Consider the following 23,158-nt stretch of genomic DNA (forward strand, 5'->3'; position numbering starts at 1 on the left):
TGCCACCTTGCCAGAGAGCTTCCCTTGCAGTGTTATTGCAACCACAAATAAACCCTCAAATCTTTTAAAATGCTATATGAAAAGGTAAACCTTCAAATGAAGTGAAATACAAAAAGGTGGCTTCCTGCTTATCAACCTTCGTATAGGGTTCGGGGGGGGGGTGGTTTGATGGGAAGAAATCACCCACTTATGCTTCATTTCCTTTGACAACTGTATCCCACACCCTTCCTTTTCGCATATTCATTTATCAGAGATGTTGCAATGTCTTATCTTCCTTTGGGTTCTTACAGGATGCTATTTTGATATTCAGAGACACAAGAGGATTTCTTGTTAATTTAATTCAAGATAGGAGTACTAAATTTGAGCAAAATGAAGAGCTTTGGACCTGTATGTGCATAAAATGGGTTCCTTCCAACTCTACAATTCTGTGATTCTGTGAATATTGTGAATTTTGTGTGTGTGTGTGTGTGTGTGTGTGTGTGTGTGTGTGGTATATATATACAGAGAGAGAAAAGGCAGGCAGAGACAGAGAGAGGACTTATTTTTATCTCACCCTTACTCACATAAACATCCATGGTCCTCTTCCCATACTATTTTCACAGCAACCCTGTGGTGGTGGGGTTAGGTCAAGACTGGCCCAAGGTCCCTGGTGAAATTTGTGGCTGGATCTCCCTGCTCCTTGTGCAACAGACCAAATATTGCATCACTAGCCATTCTGAAAGTTCTCACTCAAAGAATGGTTTAATAACTGAATAAATATCACAGTCTGGATGATGAAGAAGCTATCAATACTAACGTGAAATTTGATAGATGTTAATCATTAATTACTGAATTAAATCGTTAATTGATTCCTTGTTTATGGACAAGGTAACTGTTAGGTGGATCTACATCTGGTTGACTGATCAAATCCAAAGAGAGCTTCCTAAGGTGGTTCCTTATCATCCTGGAAAAAAGGAACCAGTGGAACACCTCAGAGCTATGTCCTGGGCCTGTTGTTGTTCAACCTCTTTATAAATGACTTGGATGATTTATTTATTTATTTATTATTTTCTATACTGCCCTATACCTGAAGGTCTCAGGGTGGTTCACATAAAATATAAAATACATAAAGTCAAAACAAAACCAAGAACCCAATAAAAAAAAACTCCAAAAGAGCCAGCATTTTTAAACAGGGTATAGGATGTAAATCGAGTCAGGCAAAGGCCTGGTTGAAAAGGAACGTTTTTGCCTGGTGCCTAAAGGTGTATAGTGAAGGCGCCAGGTGAACTTTCCCGAGGAGAGCATTCCACAGACGGGATGAAGGTTTTGAGGAGGAGATAGTTTTAACAGAAGAATTATAATGTTCTTGTTTAAACCTGAAACAGTGTTTCTGACAGAAAGTGTTGTGCCTTTAATAGTGGAACCATCAAGCTTTATCCCTCTTTGAGTGCTAATTTGTATAAATAGAGTTTTCCATCCTGCCTCAGAGAAGAAGTTGTCACAGGAAACCCCAGTATCAAGAGTCCTTGCTGCAGGCTTATGCTATTTGCTACCACATAGGAAATTCCTGATTTCCAGGTTGTTTTAGACAGGAACTAAGCAAGGTTTATGGGACGCGGGTGGCGCTGTGGGTTAAACTACAGAGCCTAGGACTTGCCGATCAGAAGGTCAGTGGTTCGAATCCCCGTGACGGGGTGAGCTCCCATTGCTCAGTCCCTGCTCCTGCCAACCTAGCAGTTTGAAAGCATGTCAAAGTGCAAGTACAGTGGTACCTCAGGTTAAGTACTTAATTTGTTCCAGAGGTCCGTTCTTAACCTGAAACTGTTCTTAACCTGAAGCACCACTTTAGCTAATGGGGCCTCTTGCTGCTGCCGGAGCACGATTTCTGTTTTCATCCTGAAGCAAAGTTCTTAACCTGAAGCACTATTTCTGGGTTAGCAGAGTCTGTAACCTGAAGCATATGTAACCTGAAGCGTATGTAACCTGAGGTACCACTGTAGATAAATAGGTACCGCTCCGGCGGGAAGGTAAACGGCATTTCCATGTGCTGCTCTGGTTTGCCAGAAGCGGCTTTAACATGCTGGCCACATGATCCGGAAGCTGTACGCCGGCTCCCTCGGCCGATAAAGCGAGATGAGCACTGCAACCCCAGAGTCGGTCACGACTGGACCTAATGGTCAGGGGTCCCTTTACCTTTACCTAAGCAAGGTTTAATTTTCAAAACCAGACTTGGTCATGTTGCCCTTCTCCCATCTTTGCTGAGGGCAGATGTCACAAGGGGCCCTGTCAAGAGCACCAGCATCACAGCTGCCATAGAAACAGGACTTGCCCTCTTTTACTGAGCAAAAGGAGCACCAATGGCCTTTCAGGACCAAGATACAACAGCATGCTGGCTACATACCACCATGTTTTGTCCACTGTTCTTGTGAAGCAGACCAAACCGCTCAGACTAGCCTCTCCAAAGCAGTCTCTCAAACTGAAGGTCACCTTGCTAGGATCCACATGAGAACTGTGGCACTCCATCTCAGTTATGCACTTCGTTTCTTTAAGTTTCTTTCAATACATCGTCATTATCATCATTACTATTATAATTACCTATTGTTCTCTGAACTGCTTTGTCTTTTCTCTTTTGTGGATATGATGCGATTCTCCTCTACCCGCCTTATTTCTTGAAATGAGATTAAATGGATATATCTCTTGCATTTAACAATTCTAGGTTCTTGAGCACCTTATGATGAAAGGCCGCATTGTAGCTTGTGCACCTGCATGGTGATTAATGAGAACAAAAGCTTTGGGAATAGTGATTGCTTGATAGCGGTAGCTGCTCAGAAAGCTTAGGTTGCACAAAACATTGTGAAGTTAAACATGACATTGCACTCAGCTTCTTGTAGCACAGAAGGTTAGTGTATTCTTGTTTCAGAGGGTTGGCGGGAGCCAGTTTGGCAGCACAGCCTATCCAATGGATGAATAACATCATTGTCCCATAAGTCCTACAGGATTTCTTCTCCTATATCCCCAATAAAGTCTGAAGTGATGGAGAGCGCATTAAAGGATATGAGGGATTCCTGAGGCAAGTAAAGGAAGAAGCATGAGCAAAGTCTGGTTCTGATCAGATGGCGCAGTCTACCCAAGGGCAAAACTAGGGTTTCCATAAGTCCAGATTTTCCTGGTGGGAACTAAACAACTTTCCCAAAGTTTTACTTCTTGAAATATGGCAACCCTGCAGGACACATATGGAAGGATCAAGCTCAGTAAAACTGTTGTGCTACAGCATAGCACCTGTGCAGTCAAATAGGCACATTATTTATTAGACCTGTGTGTGAAGGACAGTGGCCATTCAGTTCCATTTTTATTCATTATGATGATGTTTGAGGGAGAGGTTCGATGGTGATGTAAAAGAGCACAAAATTAAAGAGAGATTTGAAAACAATTATAAGAAATGTGAGTAATGAAACGCATGGGGTTTAAATGAACGATAACAAAATGAATGCCGTTTTAAATAATGAAAATGAATGGAACTGTGAAACAAAACATATTCTTCCACACCACTCTTGTCATCACCATGGTGTGCTGCAAAAGCCTGGGCAGTGATTAGATAGTCATAGACTGAAACTGAGGTCAAGGAATGATGAATCAAGCGGAAGGACATCTGCAACTAAATCTATGGCTGACTTGAAAGTCGTACTCAGAAAGTATATGGATTATATACATCCTGTCTGGTAGGTTTTTGTTCTTGTTGTTTGGCGAAGCTGTCCTTTCTCCCCATGCTCAATCACAGAGCAATTGGGTCAGCAGGTTTATTTGCGGAGACCCATATTCACCATATCGCAGAGCAGTTATAGACATGGTTTTATGGACTGCACCAGCAGATGCACAGTTCACTAAGGACTAGTCACCACTACACAGTTGGTTTGGTGGGGAGCACTTACCTTTGGGAGGCCCCTGAGTGGATGGTCACCCTAACTGCAGTCTGTTGGCATAATCAGGCAACCATTCTTTCAGTAAGCATGTGCTTCATTTGTGAGGTCTGGAAACACAGCTGCACCACCATGTCTCCTGATATGGAAAGGCAAAGACAAAATGGCCCCTTCCCATTCTATTGCCATATGATGGAAGGCAGCAGTTTTGTCTTACAGCCTTACCAGTTGAGATAGCCTTGCCACTTAAGAATGGCTTTTTTCACTAAAGGGCTTATTTCACTAAGTCTACCCACTTTTAAGTCATAACATGTCTCCACTGAGTTCATTCCACTGTCTGCAGCCAATAGATGCATTTTGTAGGAGGATAGATCTGCCCCCACACCTCGTGATGAATATCGGCTTATCCTAACACAGAGGAGGGCTTTTTTACTGGGAACACCTATGTGGCAGAACACTCTCTTTGCTGAAATATAAGAGGCCCCTTCGGTAACGACATTCTGCTGGCTCTTGATGACGCACCTATTTTTTAAAATGTTTAATTATTTTTTAATCAAATTTCTATGGCACCCTTCATCAGAGGGTGTCATGGCAGTTTACAATATAAAAACAGAAACATTCATAACATGGTAACAAACAAAAACAATCCCCTCCCCCATTTTGAAAAGCCACAGATTGTTTAATTAGCCAAAGGCCTGGGAGAAGACAAATGTTTGTGCCTGGCGTTACCCTGATCTCCTAACCTGAACCTCCAGCTTTGATTTTTTTAATTGTTGCTTTAACTCTTTTAATTGCCATGCTGTTTTAATGGGGTTGTTTTATTGTACATTTTAATCGCAGGTGCTTAATTTAATGCTTTGATTAAATTGTCTTATTGTGTGTTTTAATTATGCCAATTTAAAGGATTTTGCAATTGGCTTTATACTTGTAAACTGCTTAGAAGCCGCCATGGCAATTATTAGTATATTCATGGTTCCAGTTACAGATAGGTAGCCGTGTTGGTCTGCCATAGTCAAAATAAAAAAATAAAAAAATTTAAAAAGGTGCTACTGGAAGGAATTTTTTTATTTTAGTATATTCATATTATTCACATCATCATCATCATCATTGTATAGCGGTACTCCAAGCCGTTGTATCAACAGAACAGTCCCAAATATAGTCTGCAGTAGTATTCAAGATGAGAGAGAGAGAGAGAGTGTCCAACCACTACAATACTGTTGAAAGGATCTGTGAACAACTACCACAAATAAATGGGCAGCGCTTGCCCATTGTGGGGTGCTTTCTCAACTTCTTTGCAACAAGACTAATGCTAATAAATGCTGGATAAGATCAAACCGCCCAGTTAAGGTTCTTTACACTCCAGCTGAGAAACGTCTTCAAGCAATTTGTTGCTTCAGTTGCAGCAGGACTCGGTTGGGGGTTTAAGAGAGAGCTAGTTACAATTAGTAACTAATGCAGATCCTGTGCTTACATGCTTTAGAGGTTCTAATGGCTAAAGGCATATCAAAGAAATAGCTTTAATTACTGTGCTCCTTCCTTCCTCCACTCAATTTGCTCTTTCTCCATCACCTTAACCTGCCTAGAATACACAGCAGAAGTCTCAACAAGTGCACCATATCATTCTTTACTGAGAAAGGGACATGATACATGGCCAAATAAGGGTGTGACTTCCCCCCATTAATTCTCTGTTCAAATAGATCCCTGCAAATCCCTGCAGAGATTAGGAGAGACTCTGATAGCAGTTAATTGACAGCAAGGGAAAGTAAACAGAAGAGTGTTTCTAATGGTGGAGACTGGGGCAGGAAAGGAAAAGAGCAAAAGGATTGTTTGGGATAACAGCTTTGGCACTTGCCCAAGGAATGTGTGCCAAATGGCACATGGTAAGATAGAGACCTCTTTACAAGAGGGTACCAATGGCATGAGTGGAATGTTCAAAAGGGAGGGGCACATATTGGCAAGTTTTGCATGATCTGCATGTCAAAAGCAACTTGCACTGCATAGAGCAAATGCCTTTCTATTAAACAACAACAAAAGACCTCTTATAAACAAAGTGCTAGAGGCTATGCCATTGTTCTCCTTCTCTACAGCTTTGAGGACAGGTACATGACATAAAACAAAACCCCTTCCAGACACTCCAGCATAACAAAGGGAAGCAAATTGTGTTTAATGAAAACAAGCACATCAGAGGGACTGAAATCAAGAGCCAGCAGAACCCAAATTCTCCTTCGTGAATATATATTTTTTCAATGCTAATGATAATCAGGATACTAGATAGTGGTTCTCCTGTGCTCACACTGGCTAGACCATGAGTAGGCAAACTAAGGCCCAGGGCCTAGATCTGGCCCAATCGCCTTCTAAATCCGGCCCGTGTTTTTACATAAATAGAATGTGTGCTTTTATTTAAAATTCATCTCTTGCTTATTTGTGGAACCTGCCTGGTGTTTTTACATGAGCAGAATGTGTGCTTTATTTAAAACACATCTCTGGGTTATTTGTGGGGCATAGGAATTCATTCATTCCCCCCCCAAAGAATATATAGTCCGGGGGCCCCGCCACAAGGTCCAAGCGACAGTGGACTGGCCCCCTGCTGAAAATGTTTGCTGACCCTTGGGCTAGACCCTTAAAGTTTCTGGTTGATTGGGGGCCACCAGGGGGCGCATTGGAAGATGGCCGACAATACATCTCTCCGACCCACACGAGGTAATTAAGAGGCTGTGATGGGAGTATGCAGCCTCCCTGCCCCCCCAAGGGAATGGGGGGGGGGACTGCTTTGCCAGCTGTGTCCATAATTCACCCCCGGATTCGAAAGAAGGGGGTGAGGACACTTGGCACAAAGCCCTCGAGTGACGTCGGCTCTCCCTGACACTGTCTCTAATCGCGCACTGGTTCGCATTAGCACGAAACATATAATTGGAAAGAAGCTAATGCACATACATCAAGTGAAGATCGGGAGTAAAGACTGCTGATTAATGGGATCTCTGCGTGCGGAGTGACGGGTTGGACAAATAAATCAAGTGAAGAATCATCATTAAAAGACTGGTATGTTGGAGTGAAATGGAAAGGGGGGGAGGAAAAAACCTTTCTTATTTTGTCTTATGTGAGTACTAATAACCCTCCCCTCCAGAGAGAAGAATTGTTGCTAATTACTAATCACAAGCAGGAGCTAAGAACTGTGTGGAAATGAATTACTGATCAAAGAGAGGACTGGTGGAAACAACGGGGAATGGAAAGAAAGTTCTATGACGCAGTTAAAAATGGACTTCCGTTAAGACAGGCTTGCCGGAGAACGAGGAGGGGGAGGAGGACCAGGGTCATCGGAATGTGAATGTATGGTTATTGGAATATGATCTTGACCTGGTAGGTCCCCCTGAGACATAGATTGGCAACCCTGTAGAAATCAATGGATAGACTGTGGGAATGTTTTTTACGGAGATGTGGAAATGGCGTCTGTCCTTTATGTGATATGACTATTGGAGAGTGTAAAACCCACACAGAATATGTTTGTTTGTAACCCGCTTGTGAAGATTATCAGAGATCACAAAGAAAGGAATATATGATAACAACAAGAAGATGAGGAAAAAAACAAAGAGGCTATCTGGACAGAACTGGATAGAACTGTTTAATTAAAGCAGCAGCAGCAAGAGCGAAGTTTGGATCCCTTTCAGAGCTTGAAGTATGGGTACCCCCAACAAAAAAATTAAAAAATTTGGCTGTATAATTTGGAACTAATGTGATTTGATTGGCCTGTTAATAAAAATTATATTTTTTAAAAAATAAAGTTTCCGGTTGATTGCACCCTTTCAGTAACAGGGCTTGTGATTGGATAATTTGGTGTTTCTGGCTTCACCCACCAAAAATCCAAACATGAACATTGTTGGAGGAAGTGGGCATGGAGGAAGGGGTTAATTTATTTCATGGGCACAAATCACCCCATGCCTGAGATAAGCCAACTGGTGCATGATCAATCAAGACAGTTGCTGTGGCAACTGCCCAATGTCGTCTATATAAGTGATTAAGACACATCAGCTCAGTGGTCTGGGCTTAGTCCACAGTCAGTGAGTTGAAGTCTGTGTTCGATCTTGAAGCTGGAGCAACACGGATACCAGGGCTGTCTTAAGCATATCCGGCGCTGTGGTGCAAAGATCCCTCAGGCACCCACCCCCACCCCCGTTTCCCATAGTTGTTGACCTTTCCCCAGCCTCTGTGGGGATCGCTCTCCTCCCACAGCGGAAGGAAGTTTCATGGCCACCAGCCATATATTTGGCAGGGCGCAGCTTCCATCCTAAGCCTCTACAGGGATTGCTCTCCTCCCGCAGAGGCTTAGGAGGCAAGCTGCACACCCGCCAGCCATATGGTTGACAGGGCACAGCTGGCGGGTGTGCAGGGAAAGGGGAGGCCGCCGGCAAAGCTGCGTAGTTCCCCCACTCGCTGAGACACCCCTGAGAGGCCAGCACCCTGGCGCAACACGCCAGTAAGCCCAATAGGAAAGACGGCTCTGACAGATACTTTGTGCTTGTATCTGTATCTGCAAAGCCTACAAGCTGTACGTATATATCAACATCCTGTACTGTATTACTGAAGTCTTATATTCTGCAGCAGTAAACTATTTTGGATCTTAAGCTCCCTCTGTGTGGTGACTGGAACTGGGGGCAACTTCTGCTATGTGGGTATCTCACCTCAGATTCCCAACAAAAATCACTTCAATTCAAATGTTAGCATATGATCCAAATGCACTTGCTCACATCCTGTTTGATTTATATGGTATCTGAAGTATTGAACGGATGCCTACCTTTCCCTGCTAATATGAACTGAACAAGCTTAAGATAAATAGCTCATTTGTTGCAGTTCAGCAGGAAACAGATTTGTCAGGATGTTTAAGTGGACCTGATAAATGTCATTAGAAGAAGGGAAAAGAAATAAGGTTTAATCCAATGACGAGTGTTTTAAACTTGTCAGAATAGACATTTAGCCAATTTACAAGTGTTGAATACTGTTTGAAATGCCATATCACTAATGTTAACAGGGAGATCTTCATTAGAACAAGGGCAGGGTGGAGGAAGGGCCACACTTCAAGAGGGCTGGCATAATCTGCAATTATTGATCCAGCATGTTTACCCTTTTCACATCTGTAGAAGTAGCATACTCAGGTTTGATGGTTGGGCTTATATTTTTAGTTCAGTGCCTTTTTCAGTCCAGGAAATGGGAAGCATCTCTTAACACTGAGACCTCCAAATAATCAAAACAGCACAACAACACTCCCTATCATTAGCAGAAGGAAATTTCTGCCTGCTTAGCACTTATAAAACACCTACCTAGCACTATTACCTGCCATCTCACCATGTTTAAAAGGGAAAGTATTGTGTTAGTCAGCGGCCACGTAGATTTACACTAAACCTGGAGGTATTTTCTTTTGGGTAGATCATTTCCAGTTCAACCAAAGTGGGCCATGGAGACTTTAACTTAGAAAAGGCCTCCCACCTCCTCTACCCTGTCCTTTCCTTTATTTCTTTAAGTTATCAGTCATTAGATAGAGACCAAAAATCACAGCGGGAGACTTGTAAAATAGTTTTTGGGGATCCCTGGGGGCATTGCTTTCAGCCTTTTCATCAACCAACCTAGTCTCTATCATAAGTCTTATTTATAAGGAGGCTTTCAGGCAATTTCACACTGCTTTTCTCTGATGCAGCCCAAAAAAACATGTAAACCCAGGGGATTAGTAGCGACTTAGAGAGAAAATAGTGTAAAGTTATACCATGAAGTGAGCCTGTGCAGCTGGCTGGATGCACTTTCCCCCTGGGCTACTACCAGTGAGTGAAACCTATCTAAGTGGGTCCCCTCCCATCCTGCTGCTGTGCAGAATCCTTTGTGATATTGTGCTCTAGAATTGCTCCATCTCAGAAAGCAGTCAAGTCTTTAATGGCTTGCAATGGAGAGAGAGAGGCAGGCACTGTCTAGGAATTGAAGTTTAAGCGCTTTCTTTCTTTCTTTCTTTCTTTCTTTCTTTCTTTCTTTCTTTCTTTCTTTCTTTCATTGACAGCAGCAATTGGGCAGCACAAGTAAACAAACTGTTTGTTTGAGCTATGCCAGTTGGTAGTCCTCTTTGATTAAATTACTGACATGCTATAATATCCTAAAATGGGAAATAAATTATGGCATTAACCAGGGGGTCAAACTTGAGTCCCTTTTAACAACAACCAACAAAATTATACCAATTACATTGCTTTACAGCTAGGCCAGGCTGATAATTAATGAGACTGCAAATCACAGAGACTTAATTTTGAGAGCACATTTTCTCATTTATTTAATTTTGAGTACAACCAGCTGTCCAGTGCCTGACCTGCACATATTTCTGCACTTTATGTCTCATTCTTGCAAACTTAACCATCTCATAGCCATTCAGTCCAGGTTTTATGTTTAAATGATAATGGGCTTGCTAAGAGGGATGGGAAAAAAAGAAAAGTAATTTTTGGAAATGCTTTAAGAGAACACACATGGGTAGGTGAAGAAGACCAAACACAGAAATTTCAGTTCTTTCTCATGTTATAAATCCAGCATTCTGTTCCATTATAAGCCTGGTGGATTTTAAATACTCCTTATTCCTCTTCCCCCTATTTATGCACGTGAGTGCATATGATGTCTGCTGCCGGATCCAGATGACCTGTTTATCAAGCATTCATCCTGATTCACTTGCTCAAAGCTTATGCAAAGCTTGGACTAGGTCTGGCCTTTAGCGAGCATTCATTTTGATTTGTTTGCAGGGCAATGAACATTCATCCTGATTTGCTTGTGCAGTGCTCATATGTCTTCCTATTAATCAGTCATTCATCCCACACTTTACAATGCATTTCCCCCTCACATTCCTAATTCTAAAAAAAAGTGGATCTGTTGTGCTAGGGCAACAGAGTGTTCAAATCCATTTTAGTTGCACAAATCTACATTTCTAGTATGTGCTTGAATTCCTTCTGTGAAATGCTGACAGTCTGGAGGTGACCTTCATCTGCCCATATTCATCTCCTTGTTACCTTTGGCTCTCGCTTTTGTGCCTTCCCTGCTTCCATTTGCCATTTCCTCCGCTGTTGTATCTGTGTTAGTCCTGTTGCAACAAAAGCAAGAAAGAGTGCAGTATTGAGACATCTATGCTAGCAATTGTATTGTAGAGTAATAGGGAAGAAACCTGCATGTACCAAATCAATTTGTTACTCTTTTCGGAGACACAAGACTTTGGTGTTTGCCTCTCGCTGTCACAATGTAGTCTATAAGCTCCCCAACCCAGACATCTGTTTTCTGTTTATGTTGCTCTACTCTAATGCACCACAAACAATAGTGTTTGGACTGGCCCTACCATTAGATAGAGTGAGGTAGCCACTTCAGGCAGCTGATTTGGGAATACATTTTTTATTGGTTGATTGAATGCCTGCTGTGCTAGGGAAGGGAAGAGCAACTTGTGGAATTTTCTGCCTCTGGTGCCAAAATAATGGGTGCTGCATATCTTGTACTTTCTGAACCACAGCCCACCCCATTTACCAGGGTCCCTAACCCTTGAGAGAGACTTTTCAGAGAGGCTCAAGGGGAGCAGTGGGCAGGAAAGTCCCCTTCTACTCATGCCCTTCTGGATCAACCCAATTTTGTACATTTCTATGGTTCTATGGTCCTTAAATACTTCTAACCCACCCCTTTGCATCCCTAGTTGCTTGCACCTCTTTTGACAAAGTTTGTGCTCCTTTTTGTTTTCCTAATTTGGATAAGACTTCCATTTTGCAAAGGAAGACTTCCCTCTAACCATTTTCTTGACTTTGCACATTAACCACACATACATCCTTTTGGATGTCACATCTTTCCTGCTCTGTGATATACATTATAGCAGAGCTTTTATTATTGTGATTTGGAATAATACCCATACACTCTTGAGAGATTTGACCCACTTGACATTACTTTCAACCTAACAGTCCTCTCATTGTTTTTGGAATTTTATCCGTTTCGAGTCAAGTGTGACTGTGTTGGACGCTCTCAGCAATTGTATTTATTTCATTAAAAAATTGTCCACTTGAATTTGGTAGCACTCCAGTTACAAAAATATCACACTAAGTCCTGCTCACCACTTAAGATTAAGACCAGGGTCTGGTCAGTTCCATGACAAGCTGTTGTTTAGAAACTTTACCTCTTTGTCATAACCAGAAGATGCAGTTACTGCATCTACATGATGGCAATTGAAGTCACCCCGTACTATGACTTCATCTCTTTTGGATACTTCCCTGATTTCATTCTCTGTCTCGAGATCATTTCACTCAGGGGAGGAATAGTGTGGATATAATCCTGTCCTGTATTTTTAAGGGTTATTATTGCCCCCTACATTTGGGGGGTGAAGTGATTAAATACAGAGCAATGCAGGCACCAAATTAGGTTCTAACTGGATCTATTTCTGAGATTGCTCGTCAGCATGATTAAAAAGATAATAATTTCTATTTATCATTAATAATGCATTGGGAGGGGTGCGCTCGGCAAAAAGGTGGCTAATTTTTTTTTAATGACTCTGTTTTCAAGATGTACGCAGCTTTCCGAAAAGCAATCTGCAGAACTTGTATGTAGGATGCAGCTGTGGAAGACTTTATTAACATCATGCAGGTGGGGCCTAATTTTAGTTCAGTCTCAAAGAGGGGGAATTGTTTCCCCTGTGATCGGCACAGCACCATAACATCAGCAAAGCTTTAGAGAAGTTGTTTACTTTACTGCATGTGTGTGAGTGTGTGTGTGTGCGCGCGCGCGCTTAAGGAGATTATATATGCCATTAATCAGGCAGTCTTTTTTATTATATTAATGGACCTAATGGAACAGTCTGTAACCTATGATACTCACATGTGGCACAAAGGCAATGCCATGGAAAATGTTCAGGAAATGAGCAGTGACTTCTAAATATAAGAGAGAAGGAGCTAATGAATGGGAGGAAGGAACATTGAGAAATACATCTGTTTGGCCATAAAAGACGCAGCCCAGAATCAATCTCAGCTTTTAATGTTGATTCAAGCTACATATTGAATTGAGCTCCCTAGCTCTGGGTTTCCTTCAACGAGCAGGCATTGGACTAGACGACCTATGAGGTCCTTTCAAAATTGGCTGCTACCACAAAGCCATGAAGCTTGGTCTGTTAAGCCATACTGTGCTTGAGCTTCTGAATGGTGCTAGCAGGGGATGGTAGTCCCATGCAATGAATGAGGCAATGCCCCACCAACCTCAGCCTTCCCTCAGCCAGCCTCTACCTGTCACTTGCCCTAGCTGCACCCATTCTTGGTCTCCCTGCCTTCCACCCTACCAGACCCAATGGGCAGGGGCAGCGTGTCCTGTTCTGCTGCTTGAGGCGAAGTGGGAAGTGCCACCCTGCCTTGCTGCTACAGCCACTGCTCCCACCACCAAACCTGCCACTGCACACTTTGCCTGTGCTGGACGGCTCTAATTTTAGACAAAATCGCACTGCTTTTGGGTGAAATCTTGCCTAAGACTGACAGAATCTTGTCCAAAACGGTCACCAATGGCGCTGCCACTTTGCCACCAGCAAAGGTGCAGGACAGACAAGGAGCCTGTGAGAATGCCACTGGGGTGAGGGACTGTGTGTGTGTGTGTGTGTGTGTGTGTGTGTGTGTGTGTGTTTTGACATGAAATACAATAAAAACCAGACTAGTCTACAGAACAAGAATAATAAAAAAGCAATAAATTAAAAAGTAAGAAAAAATAGAGAGGAGAGAGAGAGAGAGAGAGAGAGAATAACTATAAGGCCCTTTATATCATCTGCATCATCTCACCTTACTTCTCAGCTTACTTCTTCCCCCATTCTCTCACATTTCTACCCTGCCTTTCATGCAGGGACCACCCTGCTCCAACTGTCCCCTTCCTGTGTGTGTCCTCCTCAGTTCAAAGTAAAGGACTCTCTCTCTCCCCCCGTCCCATAACTTTTTAATGAAATGTTTTCAACATATAGTACAACAAAATCAAACAGATCTACTTGGAGGGGGCTTCTGCCACCTGAGGCAGTGTCCTCAGCCTGCCTAATGGCTGGGCCAGCTCAGCCAATGGGCACTGGACACCGCTGCTCTTATGTATGAACCCTGGTTTTTTGTTTGCTTTTCCCTAACAAACTGACTTGCAAGCCAACAAGAAACTTTGATTTAAGGCTGGCTAGTGTTTTAGTTTAAGGCTGGCTATGACCAGCTAAACCCAGAGTTAACACTAAGCTAGCTCCTTTGTGGGTTGTGCACTTGCTCACATGAGGAAAGGAGTTGGGAGTGCTCATGCACAGTACGGCCAAATAAACCAAGCATCATGGCTTAGCTTTATGTGGCCTCCGGTTCTATGATTCTATATACATCACACAGCATGAAGTGATAGCCTGGGATGGTTGAATTCCAGGCTTTTCCCACTTCACACTACAGTATAGCGAGATTTCTTTAAACACACACACACATTTCAATTATTCAAAAATGCAAAACACAAAAACACCTGCAGTCTCAAGTGGTAGCCCCCCTCAGTGCCCCCCACCAGTGCCTGCCATGCTTTGAGTGATGGCAATGAGCACAACCAAACACTTCAATAATCAATCAATCAGTTTGCCAGCCACAGTCCCATCCAGTGCGTAGTGAAGTGCACGGAGCTATTGGGGAAGAAACAATTCCTTCTTGCCCCCCTGTAGCAATCATTTAAAGCTCATGAGCTGCTCCTTGATTGATTACCTTTGCCTTAGTAATAAGAGTTTTACCAGGAGGGCAAAGGGAATGTTGCCCTTTAATCTTTGCCTCTTTAGTGAAGCAATGTAGGGATCTCAGCAGAATGCTACTCTTTCATTTCGCTTTTGACTTGGACTCTTTGGAGCAAATTAGCAAGGCTCATTTGAATTTACTTCAAGGAACAGCAGGGGTGTTTAGTTTACCTCATGCAACTGCTTCCTCAGAAAACTGACAGCACTGGGATGAGTAGGTGGCTTGTGAGTCTATGGCCAACTCACCTTCTCCCACACATCCAGGATTTGTGGGGTGAACTGAACTGCGGAAAGCACACCAAAAATATGTATGTGTCCTACAGACTCAGCATGTTCCCTGCCCACTTGGTATGTTTTATTTGGACACTTCCAGCTGTTAGCTGCCAGTACAGGCAAACAAAGAGGGAAGAACCTCCCAGAAAAGGGTACCTCGTGACTTTGGAACTACAGTCATATTTTTTTAAATGACAGTAAATTGGCCACCCTATGCCAATCTGTCTGATGCTAGGAGTAATCAACCCACAGTTGCCATTTTTGGGTGGGCAAATTCAGCTCCCTCAAAACTGTTTTATTTTGAAGTTCTATTTGAATGGCATTTCTGAAGCAAACTATGCAGGTGGCTATTATAACCACACGCTCTGCTGTGATACCCCAATGTGTGGCAAAACCTTCCGTACCACTTGTCAGGATTGTACAGACAACCAAGCTATCCCGGCATGACAGATGCTACTCCAGAGTACATATGGGCCCTGTTCTATACATGCTGTGCCACTCTGCCCACCTCATCCTAATGACACACTTAGTATTCTCGGCAGTGAGCAATGACGCTCTCACATTTGGGAGCCTTGTTAGGCAGACCTGAAGCAGTACTGAAGTGACTTTTGAGACTGTGTGACTGGACTCCCGGGCCTTGCATTGTGGGGAAATGAAAATAGCTCTTTTCACCGACTCGCTGGGAAGTCCGGTCACATGTTTCTAGTGCTTCAGGTCACAGCCGCTGCTGGACTTCCACCATTACTGTCTGCTGCCAGAGCCTAAATATGCATTGCTTTGTATATCAGGAGTAAAATATGCATTGCTTTGTATATCAGGAGTAGGCTTTTAGGATGGACTTTGTTTTTGTTGTTGTTTTACTACAGTTGTAAGATCTATCAACTGGATACTAGTACAGAATACTGGATGCTGGCTGGGAATGGAGCCAAATGCAAAACTGTGGCTTAGAGGGTTAATTACCTATGTGTACACCAGGACAACTTGCCTAGCCTATATCTATATAAAGTCATACCTCTTGTTACGTTTGCTTCAGGTTACATCTTTTCAGGTTGCGTCCTGTGGCGACCTGGAAGTACCGGAAAGGATTACTTCCAGGTTTCGCCGCTCACACATGCGCAAACGCACAAAATGATGTCATGCGCAGAAGCGGCGAATTGCAACCTGTGCATGCGCAGACACGGGTTGAGTTCCTTTCAGGTTGCGAATGGGGCTCTGGAATGGATCCCGTTCGCAACACTGTATCTGTGTTACCACATACCCTAGGATGGCCTGCTTATATGCTTGCAAAACTACATCTAGGTTACAACAGATCACTGATTCTAACAACCTAAATTAGAAAACAAAAGTCACTTTTGTTCTTGCTACTGTAAAACAACTGGAAGTCCCAGATCCTTGTCATTCTACTAGAAACCATCTTTGCAATCTACAAGGAGATTCCCATCTACTGTACCTTTCACCTAGCCCTGCTGTAGACCAGGTATCTTCAACCTTTTCAGATCCAGGGCCCACTTTTAACCCAAACATGCATTAGAGGGCCTGTTTCTTATTTCTTTACCTTTGCATGGCGGTAGCGCTCCTGTTGTGACCCACCTTGGATCAGGCCGCAACCCACTAATGCATCCCAACCCACCTATTGAAGACAAGTGTTGTAGACCATTTCTAAGGATATGACACATAGCCAGAAATTCCCTGAGCATAGCCTACAGAAAGAAGTATTGCAGGGTGAAAGCCACTTGCCTTCCTTCTAGCTCATGCAGGTAAAGCAAATGGTTTTGCTTTATTTTTGCCTCTGGGTGAAGATGACCAGCCTAACCTGTTATCCCAGAGCTTAAAAGGTGCTATCTGCATTGGGAAGGATGTCCACATTGGATCTCATGGTGGATTTATCTCCAAAGTAAATACCAGCTTCAGAGGAGTCATCTTCCTCAGGGCCATAACAGGTGAAAGAGTTAAATCCCCTCTCTGGCCTGCTGGGATGCTGATAATTATACCACTACCATAGCTGCTGGTACTATTTACATATATATATATATATATATATATATATATATATATATACACACACACACACACACACAACTGCATGTTAAATGCAAATACACATTGAACATCATATCTAGTTTGGCTGTAGTCCTGGAAATTGTGGCATTCGTCACTCCTAGAGAAACAAGCATCAGCCCTGTAACAAGTCTGGGCAGGTCATGTAGCCTTAGAAGTAGCGCTGGTGATTTGATAACATTCCTTTCTCCTTGGCTCAGATCAGAGCCAGCTCTTGTTGAGGGATCTTTACAAATTCTCCTGAACATGTCACTAATATGGGAGAACCCAGGAAGATTGATTAGGAGTTAACTGAATTTAAAAACACCAAAAGCTACGGGAGGATGAAAGCCAGCTTAACAAATATTTGTAGAATCGTTCAAGTTTAATGGGAAATATTTTTTTACAGAATATTTTAAAAATGTCTTTGTTAATCTATTCTTCCTTTAGAGATCCAAAGGAGGGGGAGATACATTCACTCTGTTTCCTTTGCACCCAGTTCTGAAGGTTAGCTCCCCACCTTTTTTTAGCTATTCCATAAGCTCATTGACATGCATGTGCACTTATATACGTTACTGTAAAAAGTTGCTGATTCACTGGTTGCTCTGCATAATATACTCGAAGTTTGGGAGCCAGCTGAGAGTTGTAGAGAGCAGAGTTCATGGATCACTGTAGAAAAGCTAGAAGGACTTCACGATTTAAACAACTGTGACTCTTGTTATTGCTTTAGGCCTCTGAGTGGCTGAATCCTAGCCAGAATAAAGTGTAGCTATGATCTTAATTATAAAAAGCATCTCATTAAAACATCTTAACAAAACATCTTAAGAGTTATTCAAGACTGTGCTAGGGAAGTGAGGAGGGCCAGCAACTGCAGCCAAATTTGTGACTATCCGAATTTTGCTTGACCCCAGTTCCCACTACCCCTAACCATGGCCTATGCTGACTGGTGCTGATAGATGTTGGGGTCCAAGAACATTTGGAGGGCAAGATCATCGTACAGATTCAATGAATTCTAAAGATTAGTTCACAAAAAGGTCATTTCTAGAAATATTCTAGCTAGCGCATTTTACCCCCAAGGGGCTCGAGATGGCTGAAAACTACTGAGGCCTACCAGTCATAAAAGAACAGTACAGGGGCAGATGTATTCACAAAGAGATGACAGGTGGTGACAGAGGTTGGCATATTCAGCAGAAAATTACTGATTTCCCTTTCTACTGTTATCTAATCCATCTCTGGAAATTGCCACAGAGTTTCCCTTGTGGCAAGGAGTTCCAGATCTCAGCTTTCCCTAAGCTGAGTAGAGACATTTGCTCTGGAGAAATTATGGGTGCATGTGTGTAAATATAATAGAGAACTATTTTGAATGCACTTTATACAGTGACCTCTTCCACTGCCAATGTATATTGCAGCAAAATTAAAAGTAAAATGCAGACTTCCGCTGCAAAATTTCAAAATTTGAAATAATGTGTGTACTTATCCAGTCCCATTGAATTCACTGGGTCTTACTTCTCAGTAATCATGTATAGGATGTAAAGGTAAATTTCCATTATCCCAATTCTCATTGGTCACTATTTTCAAATCAAAACTTTCAGCATAATCATTTTGTTTTGATCTAAAAGAGAGAGAAACCAGGCCCTGCAGAAACGGCAAGAGATGAGGGGCTACATCCTAACTGACTATAAAGTCTTGCGGTGTATGCTGTAGGTCATTTAGGATTTCTGAAAAAGAGGAAGAAATAGAATTCTCAGAAATAGAGTCCGCGTCCCAATGCTGCTAAGTAAAGGCTACACCTCAGTTTGTTAATGCTGTTATCAGTTCTGAAAAATACTGTTTGGGAATCACCCTCTCTGGCTGTAGACTTCTTAAATTCTATATTTCAGCCCACAGACAATCAGTGGAGAGCTAGAGATTGCATGTTAGAAAGAGGACGACCATCAGGCCATTACATTCCAGCTTAGTTTCAGTTACTGACTAACCTGGTAGAGTTTATTGCAAAAATATAGGCTTGAAGTTCGAAAGTCTTGAATCACTGGGCGAGGATGATACATAGGGAAGAACGACTCAGCATTAGTAACTGAAAAAGGCCATCTTTCCTCTAACAGAAACTGCAGAACTAGCTTGGCCACTGTGAACTAAGAGAAAACAATAGCCTGAAATATCATGTCAACAGCCTTTTCATAGACTAAAAGTACTGAGAACTGCTCTACCCATAATACAGAATGAAGGCGGTAGAATTCTGAAGTATACTATTTCAAAGTACAGGAGTGGGTTGGATGACCTCCATTTTAAAATATCCAAGCATGCAATAAGCTAGGATTCCAAAAAGACGGTTACGCTAAATCGGATCCTCCTAATTGAGGGTCTGCGCTGCACACGGGCCCAAGGTGCCCCACCCTACTATTCTTGAGGAGGTGGGAGATTGAGCCCAGCCCACGCAATGGCTCCACAATCACACCATGGCCTATTGGCAAATCAGAGATTGGTGGTGTGATTATGGGGGCACAAAAGGTGGTGACGTGTTTCTGGGGATTCACTTGACTTCGCGACGCTGAACACTCACCCACCCACCCACCCTGTATTTTAGGTTCCTGCTTTGGCCTTGCTCTGGACTTCGGTTGGTCGCCTGTTTTGGAACAGGGACTGGGTAGGAATTTTTTTCCATTTGGCAAATTGGCAGTGGTCATTTCGTTTTCGCCCACCTCTTAGCAATCCTCACAACTTTTGTAAGGTTTGGCGGTTAGGCATTGGCTTATTGTGATGTGGGGGGAGTGAATGCACGGCCATCATCTACCCCTCCAGGTACAAGGGTATTCCAGTAAAGGAATCCACGGGTCCGGATCATGTCCAAAGTCTGCTTGATGGGCTAGGGCCATGCCAGGTCCCAGCAGAAACCCTGGGGTGAGCTTCAGTTGGTTGCCATCGACGGAGCTCCCTTGTTTGGTTGTTTATCATTCCAGACTTCCTGCAAAGTGGGCAGGAATCAGATATAGTTATTGCCAATGCCTAAGCCAATACCACTCACATTGCTGTTATCAATAAAGTTGTGGCCTAAAATTTTGTCCATTAACCTTAAACTAAAATTCTGTGTCAGTGTGTATTTATTTACCCTTGGGGGTGCGCCGGGGTCTTGACGCACAAAGCTTGAGCTTTTCTTGTTAAAAGAAACAAGAAAAGAAAGTGGGAAAGCATTCAAAAATGACCCACACACCAAGCTGAAGTGGTACAATTAAATAACTCTGCAATTAAATGATTCTGCATTATCTTAGCAAGGATAAACCCATTGGCCATATAAGCTTTCCATAGAATCATAGAACTGTAGAGTGGGAAACTACACCAAAGGTCATCTATTCCAACCCCCTGAAATGCAGGAATCTCAACTAGATCATACATCTCAACTAGATCAATAGACTGTGGAAGTCAAAACAGCATTAAAACACAGATACATTTTTTTAAAAAAAGTTTAGCATTGTTAATATTCATTTTTGAATGTTCCGAACTCCCACAGGTGATTGTGCAATGGACAGAACAAATGGGAATGGCAGACAGTAACAGATATGTGAAAAAAATGTGGGCTGTTACTTTCATAACTCTAAAGTTTCACTGAGCTCATTGACCTTAGCACTCTTTGATTTAGCTGGCTGTACTTAATCCAAGTCTGGGTACAAAGGCTGTAATCTTAAACACACTTAATCTGGAAAGACTAAGTACTGTTTACATTTGCTGAATTTTCTTGCAAGTAAACACACTTAGTATGTCTGTTCTGTACACTTTGTAGCCCACAAAGCTAAATCCACATGCTGCCGCCACTCCCACCCCAACCAGCAACATTTTGTGGTCTGCCAGGTACTTGAAAATTTTTGCTCCTGTTACTATTACTCCTATAAGGGGAGTGAAATCTGGGCATTTCACTGAGTACCTGATCACATCCTAATTATGTGCTAACTACTGCTATGCAGTATTGCCTCTTAGGATGCCTCTAGGAATTGCAAGTGGGATGGATGCTGTAGTGCTCGTGTCCTGCTTAAAAGTTTCCCATAACCATCCACTTGGTCACTGTAAAAACAGAATGCTGGACCAGATTGGCCTTTGATCTGATCCAGCAAGAACTCTTACAATCTTACGGTCGCAACTGTTAAACTGTGGTTCAGACTGTGATTTGCTTGATATGTCAGCTGTTGGGCAGTGTAACAATGCAATTTTGTGCAATGCAAAAAATATATGTGTATGGATAATAATATGTGGAAGGCAGTGTCAGCCGTAACCATAGCCCAAGTCTCCGGTATTGAAGCTGCTTACAACCAGGGCTAGATTAACCATAGGGTCTAGGGTAGCTGAGTTGGTAGAGCTTGATTCCCTTAATCTCAGAGTCTTGGGGTCAAGCCCCACATTGAACAAAAGCTTCTTGCATTGGAGTAGATCAGGCATAGGCAAACTCGGCCCTCCAGATGTTTTGGGACTACAACTCCCATCATCCCTAGCTAACAGGACCAGTGGTCAGGGATGAAGAGAATTGTAGTCCCAAAACATCTGGAGGGCCAAGTTTGCCTATATCTGGACTAGATGATGTTTGTGGTCCCTTCCAACTCTATGATTAAGCAAAATAAGCACATGCTTAGGGCATCAAGGGAAGGGGGAGCGGGCACCACAGAAATTTTCCTTTGCTGGATTTTTAACATTAATGGTCACAAATTGCTTGGCTGAGCATTCATTTTCTCAGTTGAAGTATATTTTAAAAATCCCAACAGAACAACTATGCAACAAGGCAGGTGGGATGCCTTATCTCTACTAACTATAGAAGCACATGTGTTATGTAAGATTAGTTTTAAAGATCTAATGAAAGACTTAGCAATTAGAAAAAGTAGGGGGGAAATTCAAATATAAATAAAGTGGACTTCAGTTCAATGGGACTTAAACGTTTCTCATTTTACTTTAGGCTGTTTCATTTCGAAAAATATTTTTTTACTGTTTCTTGTTGTTTATATTTTGAATTAGATATATACAGGACCACCAAAATATTTTAAGTGCTTAGGGCCACTAAAGGTCTTAATTCTGCCCTGAAGTCTTGCTGGATTCTGCCACAGAAGCTGTTGGATTTCAGAGGTGGATGCCCTCTAAAAAAATTGCAAAGCTCACTGGGATTTGTGGGTGAAGAGGACTTTATAAACCTCATTATTGTTACTATTAAGAAGCAAATTGGTAATCACCTAGTGGATGAAGTAAATTCTTGCATCCTCTAGCAGGCAACCAGACTTGCCATATCTGGTTAGAGAGATGGGAGAAGAAAGGAGCAAAGCATATAGACCTCTAATTAACCGACTAATTTTTCATACCGGAGCAACACACTCTCCCCCTTTTCCCTACACATTATTTAAGAATGTTTTTGTTGATGGAGACAAATGGAGATGTCTTCCTAAAACAGCTCATTAAAGCGAGTGTTTGGAGTGCAGTGTCTGCACACTTATACTAATGAATGAGATTTTTCAACTCTGAGACTCCCAGAAGGACTATCAAACATGCATGGCCTCTTACATGCATGTATACGCTCAAACACACACATAGAGGGAAAAGCAGGGAAGCTGAGTCATCCATTTGTTTTGAGCTCCCCACCCCTCTTTTTCTTAGCCAGAAAGCCCTGGCTAAAAGTGTAAAATTTGCATGCTGCCTTTGTCATAGCAACACAGGCTCCATAGCAATGCTGGTTCCCAGCTGCCACAAACTGGCTTGAAATGTGGTGGCTGAATTGATGGTCCATTGAGCATTTGCTGGTGATCTGCAAACAGTTTATTAGCTACATGCCCAGCTTGCCTTTGTTTCAACTTGTTAATATGCATTAAACAGAGAATTTGAAATGAATGGTCTTTGGCTTACTGTCTCAGTGGTTGCAATTGTGGGATATGCTTTTCAATGCAGGCTTCTTCTTTTTTTAAGTGACAGGTGCATATGAGATTATAATGTTGCATATGTAATTATATTAATAAGAACAGCTTTGTTAAATCAGATTCTGTTAGGGAGAGACTATAATAGTGTGGTCTTATGTATCAGAAACAAGTCCTCTCAATTCCAATGGGTCTTAGTCTTATGTCAGAGTGTATAAGATTGCTGCCTTAATTATACAGTGCCTAGCGCCACATTAAATGCATAGGAGTCACCATCACCAAAATTATATTGACATAAGTATTCCAAGCTTAGAGTCGGCAAATTTATGGGG

General features: G+C 42.4%; 1 protein-coding gene and 1 long non-coding RNA gene across 3 annotated transcripts in view; one reads left to right on the forward strand and one right to left on the reverse strand.

Moving 5' to 3' along the window:
• The window catches only part of ADGRL2 (adhesion G protein-coupled receptor L2), a 355,922-nt gene that overhangs the window by 53,427 nt on the left and 279,337 nt on the right, over nucleotides 1–23,158 (forward strand). The gene's annotated exons all lie outside the window — the stretch shown is intronic.
• LOC310710150 overlaps nucleotides 10,168–23,158 on the reverse strand; it is a 51,955-nt gene continuing 38,964 nt past the window's right edge. Inside the window, exons 2-3 of the long non-coding RNA XR_014527867.1 lie at nucleotides 12,750–12,802; nucleotides 10,168–10,989 (exon numbers count right to left, since the gene is read on the reverse strand). This is a non-coding gene — a long non-coding RNA (uncharacterized lncRNA). The remainder of the gene's footprint in view (nucleotides 10,990–12,749; nucleotides 12,803–23,158) is intronic.

Source organism: Podarcis liolepis (genome assembly GCF_965112155.1).
Source record: "Podarcis liolepis genome assembly, chromosome: 6".
Taxonomy (NCBI): Eukaryota; Metazoa; Chordata; class Lepidosauria; order Squamata; family Lacertidae; genus Podarcis; species Podarcis liolepis.